General features: G+C 39.5%; 1 protein-coding gene across 2 annotated transcripts in view; it reads left to right on the top strand.

Annotated features, from left to right (window-relative positions):
- The first annotated feature begins 513 nt into the window (after positions 1 to 513).
- The window catches only part of jak2a (Janus kinase 2a), a 33,814-nt gene continuing 20,944 nt past the window's right edge, over positions 514 to 13,383 (top strand). For both annotated transcript variants that reach the window (XM_062434874.1, XM_062434873.1), the window contains exon 1: positions 514 to 821. The gene's annotated coding sequence lies outside the window, so the exon portion shown is untranslated. The remainder of the gene's footprint in view (positions 822 to 13,383) is intronic.

Genomic DNA, 13,383 nt, shown 5'->3' with positions numbered 1-13,383 from the left:
GTAATTGAGTACAGTACTGATGAAAATGTACTTAGTTACACGACAGTTGTAGTTTAGGCTTTGGCTTTCTTCAGGTGACTTCAGCACAGAAAGATGATGTGTTAGACAGACCATACATTCCTGCCTAATCAATACTGTGTCAAACACGGAAGAGGCGAGTTGTGTAGTGGGGCAGAAAAGTATTATTTCTTCCCACCCGCATTCGGCTAAGACCCGCCCTCCTCTGCCTCTGATTGGCTCTGGTTCACGTTAACCCAATCATGTCACTCTCGTGTCTAAATCTAACCAATCTAACCAACGATGGCAACGAGCACTAGCCAATCAGAGGCCGAGTAGGGCGGATCTTAGCCGAATGCGGGTGGCAAAACAAAAAGTAAGGCGGGGATAAAAGAGTCGTTTGGTTTGGAGCCCTCCTGCTCCGCCCTCCTCCGCGCCTCCTCCTCCTCCTCCTCCTCATCATCATACTGTGTAGACTACTATCATCGACCCATATACGAAGAGGCGAGTCGGGGTGGCAGCACAGTTTCTCACCCTAACCCGAGAGTCATGTCGAGAAGAGGATAATGAGGTCGCTGAGAGTCGCTCGGTGTGAAGCGTACAGTGATAGTAGTTTTGGAAAAGATGTGAACACCGACGGAATGGCAGCTGACGGAGCAAATAACGGAACGACAGTACTTAAGTTGACGGCTAACGTAAGCCTGTAGGTCTGAGGCTTATTGGCTGAAGCGCTCGCTGTTAAACCCGGAGCTGGACTACAAAGACCGACCGACAGACCCTGACCCGTGGTGGTTTTTGGGAAGTGAAGCAACAGAAGACAACAGGTAGAGTTTAAGTGATGTGCGCGTGAGCATGTGTGTGAAGTTCGCAATTTAAGTGTAGCTAACTAGTTAAATCAGCTGTTCTGTGCTGATCTGACACTTACGACTACTCTATATAGAAACAATAAATAAATAATATACGTACTTTTCTTTATATGGTGAATACATGTGAAATATAAAGTAAATGTAGGAATCGAGATTTAGAATTTGATTTTATCCCTTCATCGAGATGTGGACTATTATTTCGCCCCAATTGACAGGTGTGATATTTGATGGATAAGTGCACAATTTTTCATTTCTGTTTTAAATCAACTGTCAGTTGCTCATGTGAACACTGACACAAGTTTACCTCGCTGTTATCTTTCCTCCTGTTCATACTGAGCGTCAGATCAACCTCCAAATACAATGGAAGGAATGAGAGACCAAATCCACAGTCCTTGTTTTGTAAAATAATGTTTTTATTTCTTTAAGACTTTATCTGAAGATAAAAGGAAATGTCAGCCGCCCAAATTATCCAAAAGAAGTAGACATAGTCCACTGTTAGTCTTTTTAGTATCACATTTCTGTATTGACAATGTGTTCCTGTTCAGCACAATGGGGCCTACAGTAACAAAAAAAAGATATTTGGTACTAAAAAGACTGCAATATTAAAAGATATTGACTGAACTTGACAAATCTGAGCAGCTGAAGCTTCAAATTAGATTCAAATACATTTTTAAATACATTTTTGCACATGAGGCCTGGATGTTGACCCCCATCACTTCCATTGTAAGTGCATTATGAAGTGATCTTCTAATGGCCGGTATGAACAGGAGGAATGATCACAACAGGATGAACATGTCAACGTTCATCGTTTGACAGTTGTTATACTGTAGGACTGACTGTCTACACTCAGTTGCCAGTTTATTAGAGATACCTGTTTGAAACTGCTTTTCTAGTACAACAATTATACAATAAGTCCTGCCATCAAGAGGGTTTTGGTGTTCAGTTAAAGTTTAATAGGTTTTGATTAAAGCCATACCAATGTTGAATTTTTGAGGTTGATGTCATTATTTGAGAGTTTTAAAAAATCAGCTAACAATAGTGTATGTCAGCTATTTGTGATTTAAGATAATTAATTTGATCTAGATAAATATGAGTTGGGGCATTATCTTATCAACTTATCTATTCCTTTAAAGAAACATCTGCAATGAGCTAATATTGGCCTACTTTTATTACTCTGGCAGATTTATTTGCTGGCACTAAATCCTGGTTTTGTCATAGCTATAATGTTCAGTTTTTGTTGGAACCATTAGGCTTGATTCAACTAACTTATAATTTTGGAGACCTGTACTTTGTGGTACTGTTGAACTGTATTGCATTATACTTAGAGGAGTTTCCCATTTATAGCAGTGAAGTTGGACTAAATATGGGAAACACCTCTCAGTGTAATGCATTGCAATTAAACCGCACCACAAACCACTCCAAAATGACCTGAAGCGATGGGGTTGGGAAAGCAAGGTTATAGTTTGAGCTTTTTAATAAGATGCAGAAAAGCTGATTCTCTCATGCAACAGTTTCAACAAAAAGCTGAACTTCACGAGAGTATGATTTATTGCAGAGTTGCTGTATTAGACTATTAGGTTATCTAAGTGTATATAAATTGGCAACCGGATGTACATTCAGTTTATTGATGGCACTGTCTCTTGATTTGTATGAATGCTGATCCTGTAGATAACTGATTTAATAAGGCAAGTCAGTTAATTCTCTTCAGAGCACTCCGTTCATTTTCCAGTTCAACCCTCATGATGTGAGTTCTGTTTTCTGGTTTTTAGAGGGGGGAGTAAGTTGTTTGCAATGTTTTAGTCATCACCAACCAATAATACTAATATGGATTCTGAAATTGACTGTATACCATGTTAAGGGGAACTGCTGGGCTGAGGCAGTTAAGACTGTATTAACTCTGCATTCATCACAACAAGGCTATACTTAGTAGCATATCTATTTTTGGCTTGGGCATATTGTAAATATTTGTCTGCTGTGTAAATGTTTTTATATGTTGTTTCAAAAAACAAGTAAATATAACAGTTTTTTAAAATTTTTAAATTTTTTACTTAACTTGTATGTAGGCTGTGTTGATTCATTGGGCTATCTGTCAAAGCACCTCCAACCAATTTAGCATTTGTATTTAGGTCTTTACTGGAAGCACACAATCAGTGACACAGACATGTTGGCAGTTATGGGGAAAGTACATTATTCTTGCATCGGGGATCATATGTAACATTCTGCAAATTTGATTGAGGTCACGCACAAAGAACTGCACTGTCAGCTGCTGTAATGGAATAAAATGAGGTATTGCTTGGTTTAAAATGGAACAAGCAGCAACAACAAAGCTACAGCTACTCATTTTTCCCCATGTCACATGTTTGCCAAAATAACGTTCATTACAATCTTAGGACTGTTGGATCATAGAGACTTGCAGCTATAGTAGATCTGAAACATCCCACACGACTACTGTGGTTTTGGTTAAAAGGAAACATGAAGTAGTCCTGTGTTTCCCGCAGCCTTGATTCATTTATTTTTTTGATTTAGGCAAGGTTGGGTACCATTCACATTTTAAAAGTCCCATTGAGTACCGGTACCAAATTCAAGGAACCAGTACTCAACGGTACTTTCTTTTGGCATTTTGCTCTCTCTGTAATAGCAAAACATATATTTAATTAGACCATTTTGTTGTGTAAGGTAAAACAAACCATAATAAATGAATAATGAACAAGGTACAAAAAGTTGTTCAGGTTGCCTGTTACATATTCTGTTTGCCGAAAATGCACTAAGAGCTGTTATCTGCAGCTCTTCATCAAACATCATCATCACTGTAACTTTTTGTGCTTGTACTGTTCCTCTCTGCAGTATTTCTAATTGATCCACTCCAGATCTTTTTGTGCCTGCTTGTTTTTATTGAAGAAAAGCACTGATAACTCAGCGGTAAACACGTTTCATTTCGTACAAGTTCCTCACAGTAAAAGCCCTCCATTAATTTGTCAGTGGAAAGCTTTTACTATGGAGCAGCAGCAGCAGGAGATATTTTCATCAGCAGTAAATGAACACGGCTCTGATATGGCTGAAAGCAATCAGGAAACTGTTGAATAAGTCTGATATCTGAAAGTACAAACAGGAACACAGTAGGGAAGTGCGTCTGTAAACTAGGAATAATCTTATCAATATTTCAACACATCTGCTCTCAAGGTACTGAAATTTGGCACTAATTTATGTAACATGAATAGCTCCAAAAACCTCAAATTTACAGCACTGTAGAACGTAACCGAAACTTAAATCAAATCATTATTTGGTGTGACCACGCTTTGCCTTTAAAAACAGCACCAGTTCTACCAGGCAGACTTGTGCACAGTTTTCCAAGGTACTTGCCAGGTAGGTTTTTCCAAAAAATCTGACTGCTGGCTTGTGGTTCTTTCAAAGTGTGGATAACTTTCAGAAACATGCCATGTTCTCCATAATAGTGCCTGAGGCCTTTTATGTGCCTCATCTGCATATGGTAGCAGGCATTTATTGAAAGCAGGCTTATATTAGAGAGAGGCCTTTATTTTGAAGTGTGACAACCGGCTTTGAGTGAAAATAGCAGATTTTAAAGTGGAGCAAATGTAGCCTACATTAGAGGGATCTGCATGTGCTCATTGAACATACATCCAGGTAATTACTATTTAACTGGTGTGCATATAACAGGCACCATCTCCTTAAGAGGATATAAGTTAAAAAGAAAAATGAAAAAGGAAAGAGGAAATAGTTGTGACATTAATCTGCAGAACAGATGCAGAATAGATCAACAAACAGAACCATGCTCAGGGCCAAGTGAGGATTGTGTTCATTATTGCAGAAAGTATTTGCACTGCATGACTATGTGTTGTAGACACTTTTGGGGAAGTGTAAATACCGTGAAAAAAACTACAGAATTGCATCAGTGTAAGGGAAGTGGGTGAACAGTGATGCAAAGAACAATATGAACTTTAGACACAACTCCCTTATTGTATTGTTTACACAATAACTAAAGATTACACAGCACAGCCTAATGTTGTCCTCTTTTTGTTTGATTTCCATGTATCGCAAAAGAGAAAATCAAGATTTGTACAAGTAATCTCTCGAGACTGTTAACACAAAAACCTCTCTAGATTATGATTGATGGTGTTATCATCATCTGCAATCTGAAGCCTCCATTCAGTGTATCATGCAGTGATGTCTGACTCTAGAGAGGGCTGTCGTAGTGAAGGAATTTCCCCTGTTTAGGATTACTCACCAGCTTGGTATGCAGTCATATGGGTTTCATGTATGATAGTCTTCAAGCTTACCATCTTGGTCTTTTTTCCCAAGATAGTTCTGGCATAGCTCGGACTTATGTTTTGGGTCATTATCTTGCTGTAAGATGAATCTCTGACCAACTACGTGCATACCAGAGGGTTCTGCATGACATTGCTGCAGAATGCTGTGGTGCAACTCCACCTGTCAAACCTGCAACTGGAAGTATTCCACAGTTGAAACTGAGACTTGCTTATTACAACCACTATGAAGCTGTGCTTGAAGCTGTTGTCCTGTGAGCCGCCTATCACGCAAGCTGTTGACTCTCAGAAACTTGTCTTCTGACGCTTTGGGTCTGCCAGACCTCTTCCTTTCAGAGTTCTCACTGACACCTTGACTTTCTTTGCAATTTCTCTGTAGGAAACACCTACTTACCTTTTTTTTAACCCTCTGGCAGTTCACCACTTACCTTTGTACCATTTCAAGCTATTCATTGGACTTGAACTGCTTGAATTTCAATAAAAAACTGGAAAAATTGGGGTGTTCTAAAACTTTTGACAGGTAGTGTGTGTGTATATATATGCACTTCGTATATGTGTATATAGTCAACTGAATGGAGCAGCAGTACTTGATGAAAACTTTAAAACATGCTGTGACAGGAAACAACGCTTGCCTACTACAGCTGAGTCCCGTTAAACCTGTCTCGCCCCTTTTAGATTGTATGACTGGTGAAAAACGACTTCACCTCGCAAGATAATGGCAGCCGTCTCACTTGGGAGAGTTTAAACTTATAACGAAGATTCATACGGACGTGATTTAACTACCAAGCATCAGCACTGCCCACTGGTCAGCTCACCCTGAGCCTGGCTATGTTGTTAGCACTAGCGTCCTAGCAGCTGGCTTCATTTCGTGTGAGGCCCTGCGGAGCTCCATGAATAAGAACTCAGCATGTAAGATGCTGTGCGCACTGGGTGAGATCCTTTGGATTGGCAACTGGATATACATTCAGTTTATTGATGGCACTGTCTCTTGATTTGTATGAATGCTGATCCTGTAGATAAATGATTTAATAAGGCAAGTCAGTTAATTCTCTTCAGAGCACTCCGTTCATTTTCCAGTTCAACCCTCATGATGTGAGTTCTGTTTTCTGTTTTTTAGAGGGGGGAACGAGTTGTTCGCAATGTCCTTTGGAAGCGAAGAAACATTCAAAACACACACATTGAAGTGTAAAACAAGAAAGGCCTGGTCTCATAAAAAAAGAAAAAAACGTGTCTCAGGGCATCAGACTAACTTTGTTCACCACTGTCCCGAAAAATAATTTTAACCGTCCCCAAGTGAATGTAAATTGTCCCAAAACCAAAGTGTCAGTTGTCTCTTTACTTTGTAAAGCAAGTCGAGGTTATCCTGGTTTCCCCGAATCACTAAATCTGCTGCTATTGATGTACGAGTGTTTTCTTTAACAATGAACTTTAAGAGTGGAGATGCTGCTTTCAGTCATTAAACATAACTGGTGAATTGAACCTTTGCAATACAGTTTTAAAAAATATATGTAGCCTACTGTGTATGGTGCCTGCTGTTGTCCTGTTTCTGCTCCTCCTAACACATGTGGTCTGAAAAGATTGTGCTCTCTGAGTTCACTGATTTCTCTCTTGTATTCTCGGAGGTTACGGGAGGGAGTGTATGGGTGGAGCAGGTCAGTGAGGTAAGAGGCACAACTATTTGCGAGGTCTTACCATCAAGCTGTTTGTGACTGTGTGTACTGCAGGAACATTTCAGGTCTTGTGCTGAGTAGCCAGCCAGTGATAGTAACTATAGTAACAGCAAAGAAGGCCTTGTAGTCAGCGCTCAGTTCAGTTTGTCATTTGCTAAGCGATAGTTTAAAACAAGTAAATAAATTAATAAAAAATCCCTTTCATCCTGGAGGCATCCTGGAAAATATGTCAATCACATTTGTCTACCATTCCTAGGACAATGGGATGCTGTTAGTCTTGAGCCCTGTCGATATACATATTGCCTATAATGTGATATTGCAACATTTAGCTGAATATCTTGCATCTCAACACTGTAGGTCACCCCGTCTCTGTAGGTCACCCCGTCCCCGTCTCTGTTCTCCAACAATGGAGATGATTGGTGAAGGAGATGCACTTAGCCAGGTTCAAGACAGACAATGCAGGTAAAGGAAGACAGGGAAACTGAGGAAGGGAATGTCGTCCTGACATTGGAGCCAGTGAGTGAGATCGAACAAAGAGGAAGGAAAAGAAAGAGATACCCTGATAACTGACAGACAATTGTACAAAAAAAGGCTGCATACTACAGGGCAAAGCTGTGTAAATTCAAAAAACATTCAAGATCCACCTCGAAAGGTCAGGGAAAAAACACTGTGCTTCATATTGTTACAAATGCAATCACAATCACAATTTTCTGATCATTTCTGGGCAGTGGGAGATGTGGCAAGACGGAAGGACATTGTCATTAGCCACACAGTGACAAAAATAAAATAGAGACAGACATACTTAGTCACAGTGGCAGGACATAATTGCCACACACCACACAAGGAAATCAAGTACGCAAACATTTGTTTTTGAAAAATCTTTATCAGATACATTTGCAAGCCCCCACAAGCCTGCAGAGAAAGCGTTCACCTGGAAACGAAATCCTAGAACAAAATCACACTACTGCAGGAAAGACACAACAATGCAGTAAAATCTGAATGTAACAAAGATGTACGAAACTGAATAATGAGAAACTTTCAAAGTTTCAACACAGAATTCAACTTAGGCTTTCACCAAACCACAGAAGATAAATGCATGAGTGGTACAAGTATTTCAATGGCAGTGACAAACAAGTCCATGAATAGCAATACAATACAATGTCCACCAAAACAGATAGACACAGGCCTGACAACATAAAGAACACGATAGGAGACGAGCACAAGAGCAGTCCTTATACAAAGAAGTCTCTTTTCATCTTGAGCAAGCGCTAACCACTCCATGAAGTAATGTGAGCACTCTCTATTACTCAATGAAGTTGAGCTCCCACAACCTGACAGTCTATGAGTCAGGCAGCAGAGGCAAACTGTTACATATGACATGAAAGTGCAGCCTTAGGTATCTGTGGTCTCTTTCAGACACGCTGAGCATGTTTGTGTACTCTGACACATGGGGAGCAGAACAGGAATGCTAGTTTTAGCGCCAAGTTTTTCCATGCAGTAAAAAAACCACAATTGACCATACATTTATGGAGTCTGGTCACAGATGAAAGCATGCCATACATAGGTGATTGAGCTTATTTTCAGATTTCAAGTCGTTTTTATAACACACAACATAATCAAAGAGAGAGGGAGGATTGGTTCGTTGACAGAATATTGAATGGCTGCGCTTCATGAAAGATCCAAAATGTATTTAGTTTAGTTATGAATTGTCTGACCAAGTATTCAGAATGCTTTGAAACAGGAGGAAAGGTTCTCATGGTTACACCCATCTGAGATCACTGCTATGAAAAATAAAAAAATTACACTGTGCACGAATGGCAGTATCCCTCACTCTTATGTCCACTTCTATCAGACTTTACGAGTTTTGTTTTCTATAACTTCTATAACCCCCCCCCCCATCCCAAATCAGGATGTGCAGGTCCATGTGTTTGAGCTGGAAAGCTTTGTCCAGGCTTTTGTCCAAAATCATTACGTAATTACAACACAAAAACGATTTAAAGTAGGGTGCAATTTTAAATGTGGCAGATAGGCACACTGTTTCCCCACCCCAGCTGTTTCCCCCCCCAGCTGATAGCAGATCATTGGATGCAACAAGGGACTGGTAGAATATCAGTTGAAGTTGTCTCGCAGCTGATACTCATCTGATACTTCCTGTACTGGCTTCGGCGGGTGTGAATATGTGCCAACATCGGCAGTTTTTCAAAGCATTCCGTCAATTACAAATCATTTCCCGGCCTAGAAAACAGTTTTCTAATATCTTACATTTTTCCACAAATCCAAGACTGTGGGAAACCTGTCTCCATGAATTACATACGTTTTTGTTATGTTGTTATATCATCAATATTCAGTATCCAGTATTCAGTATGATTATTAAGACCGCCGTAACGTCCTGTCAGTTACCCATCTGGCCAAGTGTTTTAAGTGGATGGGATTACTCTTTTAGCCAAATGAATAACATTAGATGAATTGATTTTTTTTTATGTGATATTTCAATCCTTCACAATGGATTGTTGTTTCCTTTGAACTCGTGAATTTAATGCTTTGTTAATGTTGTCACCAGATGCACCCCCTGTTTTATATTACAAATGGAGTGAAACGTTGGCACCAAAAAGGCTGATGTGACTTTTTCCAAATTTAAATTTAGCTGTAAAATCATCTGCCTTTCATCTATGAAAATCATTAGTGTGTGTGGCTGCATATTTGTACTACTGTGTTGGCATTTCACACATGCCTCTCGGAACCTCGGTTGGTCTTCTTGTGGTGTTCTTTTGTGCTGTGGTGTTTGGCACAGTTTGTTCAAAGGATGTGAGGTGATGCCAGTGAGATGATAATCACCAAACCCTATTTCACATGTAGAAAGTATTTGCCCAACGATACTTCTGTTTGTCTGTTGTTGTTGTTGTTTTGGTTTTAACCCTTTTTGCTCTGTTTTTTAAGTCCTCTAGAGAGCTCTGCCTAGGTTGAGAGCTATTGATGTTGTTGGCCTATGTGAAGCTAAATTGGCCAAATTGTATGGCACTCTTGGACTTAATTCAGTTTGTATTGATTTACATTGTCAATGAATAGTTGCACATTTTCAACATTTTATTTTTGATTAATTAACCACTGGTAACAGTTATAGCGTTGAGTTCATGATCAGCTTTGCACATCTGGACATTGGAAATGTTCTCCATTGCTCTTAAACCATGAGCAAATTATCCCCTGTGCATGATGGTGTCAGGCTTCATTTTTGGCATGATGTGTTTCAGCTGGTGTTTTCATGTTGATGAACACCAAGCGTACTTTTTAGCTTTATGCTCAAAAATGTACTGTTTTTTTTTTTTATCAGACTGCACAACCTTCTATCACCCTCAAGGCTTCAGTTGTATGTGATTCTAGGATGTCAGCCTGAATGATCAAGCCTTTTTATTCCTATTTGAAGTTCCATTGTTGATTTGACTACACATCTGTGGACTATACAAAGGCATCAGGCCATCTCAAACAAAAACTTACAATGTGGCTGTGTTTCCCATCATTCATTCATTGTTTGTACATCTTTACACTTCCACAGTGCTACAGACAAAGGAAAAAGAGGTGTCATGCTGTGTCTGTTTAATTCAATCTTTGCTACAGCTCAGTCTTGCTTTGGCTAGACTCTTGTTAACTGTTACTCAGGAAAGGAAGACGGTATGCAGAACAGCCTGTTCCTTCAGTCTTATGTGTGCCTCACTTTGGTCTGAGAGTAGTTTAAAATTGCTTGGAGATATTAGTACAATGTTTGGATCCATTATTTGATTCTTGTCTGTAGTGAGGGGAGTTTTCCTTATCAGTGATATTTTTTTATATTGTTTTCCAATTATTGTCAACTTGCTTTGATAAAGTGTTTAGTCAGAACCAGATTCCATGTAAATGCGACCATCTGGAGAACAGAGAGACAGTGTTTGGCTAAATAGATAGATAGATATACCTTTCCCACAGCATACATTTCGATAGGAAGAAAAGCATAATTTTTTTTTTAATGAGAAAAAGCAACTCAGTGAGCTCTTTTATGAATATTTTCTTGGCTTTGATCAGCTTGGGACCGCCTGAATGCACAACAGCCAACAATGCCTTTTATTATCTGATTTTACAGGCCATTGCACTTTATGGAATTATAATAACATGGAACTGTACAACACAGAATGAGTTAGGAACTGCTCTAAATTATTTTAGTTGCCCAATAGTGCAACTTCATCAAGCCTTTAAAGGAAACCCAACAGCACAAAATATCCAGAGTCTGATAGAAGAAGTGGCATCTGCGGTCAGTAGTGGAGCAGAGCAGCCATAAAGTGCAAAAAATGTGGCCATGCTGATAGTGCTGACCAAAAACCAACAGCAAGGCCCCGATAAGGCAGAAGGAACTGGTCGAACTCTCTGCCTGTGTGCTACTTGATAAACGTTTTGGGTGTGTAAACATAACACAAAATGGTGGGAAAGGAGTTTTTTCCTGTATTCTTAAACATGTGCTGAGTTTCCTCTTGCCATAACTATCACAAACTTCTGCTTCTACAACATGCACCACGATGTCTTTAGTCTTACTTTGTCATTGCACTAGTTTCTGTGCTGTGTCCTGCATGGGATCAGGCCCTCTCTCAAATATTAAACAAATGCTACGCTACAATATTTGCATAAAATGTGCCTGTCAACTTTTTATAACCGCAGAGTCCAAAGACAACAGCAAGTATGAGAAGTACCATATGTTGTGGAGCTGTTTCAGAAAGATGCAGAGTCATTGTTTTACCTTTTTTGACTGGCTCAGTTTTAGTCCGAGGGTAAAGAAACCTGCAGCTACAAAAGCAACAACATAAGATGTAACCTAAGCATTCCAGTTTTATTGTCGGATTTCCAGCCACAGTGGGAGACTATTATTGTCTTGCATTATATAATCCGTGCCGCTTTTCACTCCCGAGGGTTGTGATGCACTTACAGTAATGTAACAGGTGTAGTTCACTGTCCTGCACTGGGGGGAATAGAGTAGGAGAGGAGCATGACTATAAATGACAGCAAAATGCAGTAGAGATGCTCACACTGAGCTGAAATTAAACAAGTGCACATAAATTTGGTAAACATAAATGAAGACCTATTCTAGTGTGTTTTGCAGTCATTTATAGTCACCGCCTCTTATTTTCTCTTTCTCAGCGTGGATGGGGCTGAGCTCTCTGTGTGTGCAGCTCAGCAGAGGTGAGACAGACAGCGGTGGACAGTTGGAGAGTTGATGACAGCTAAGCTTGCTACATTCACTTGTTTTAAGTCAGTTCAGCCATGCATGTTTATGCAGTTACGTTAGCTTGCTACCCTGTAGTGCAGTGAACTATGCACATATGCACATAGTAAAGTCCACAACTGCAAACCAGTTGTTTAAGACAGCGGTAGTTTTTTGTAAAGTGAAGGATATACTTGGATACATTTATAAACAGGAGCCAATCTGGGAAAACTGTCAGGCTACATACAAAACATATTTGTGTTTGATGACAAAAATATTAGAGCTTGGAACAGAGAAAATACAAAATTGTTCCATCTGCAAGAAATATATCATGCATGTTTAGTACGAGAGAGAGGGTAATTGAGGGTAGCCTGTGTTGTCCTCTGCAATGCGGTCTGATAAATAATTACATGTTCTGATAAGCAACCATAAATGTCATTCATGATGCTAACAACGCTCTTCTTATGTCATCTAACAGTTTATGGTTACAGACAGGGATACAGTCGAAATTTCAGGAATGCGAATGAGTCTCTGCTCCAAAAGGCTATGGTCTGCAAAATGGATGTGGTGCATGTGCAATATTTTGCTTGCTGACAGATGCAACTAATAATACTCAGGGTAAAATTCAAATCAAACTGGGCAGTCTTCAGGCTTTTTTACATTTAAATATAAAGCTGTTTGTTCGCTTTAACCAACTGTTTTACTTACACCTCTGCAAGCAAAGTAGCATCAGCTAAGATACACATTACACTTCTGACTTGTAGAGATGTGATCAACTAGTTTAAACATTCATATCCTTGCTAGTCGGCACCAGAAATAGTAGTCGCTTAAAATAATTCTGGTATTAATGCACACATTTACATAATTCACTGAACCACAGAGAGAAGAGCAAAGGAGCAAAGACAAGCAGTGTGATCATGAATGACAGCAACACGCTGTAGAGACTGTCTATTTATGTTATGTACCTAATTTATGTGCAGTTGTTTCACTATTGTCACAATGCTTCTAATTAAAACTGTGGTCCCAAAATTAAGTAAAACTGCAACTGTCAATGTAACACTTATCTGTTGAATTTTACATATGATAAGATGAAGCTCAAGCAACCATGTTGCCATCCTAGCACAGGCTTTACTTGACAACCTTCCTACCTTGAGCGTGATGTCGGAGGGAAAGGGCCACCATGTGAATAGGGACTCTGGAGATCCCTTACTTATCCTCTAGCTCCACCATGAAGTTCACTTTTTTGCTTTTTAGTAAAATGTCTAACAAATTTGAGATGGATTTCCATGAAACTGGGACACACATTCATTCGAATTCGAAATACTTTAATGATCCTTGGACTTTTC

Source organism: Scomber scombrus, chromosome 15, assembly GCF_963691925.1.
Source record: "Scomber scombrus chromosome 15, fScoSco1.1, whole genome shotgun sequence".
Lineage (NCBI taxonomy): Eukaryota > Metazoa > Chordata > Actinopteri > Scombriformes > Scombridae > Scomber > Scomber scombrus.
Note: the sequence above shows the minus strand (reverse complement) of the source record. Positions and strands in the feature narration are given on the sequence as shown.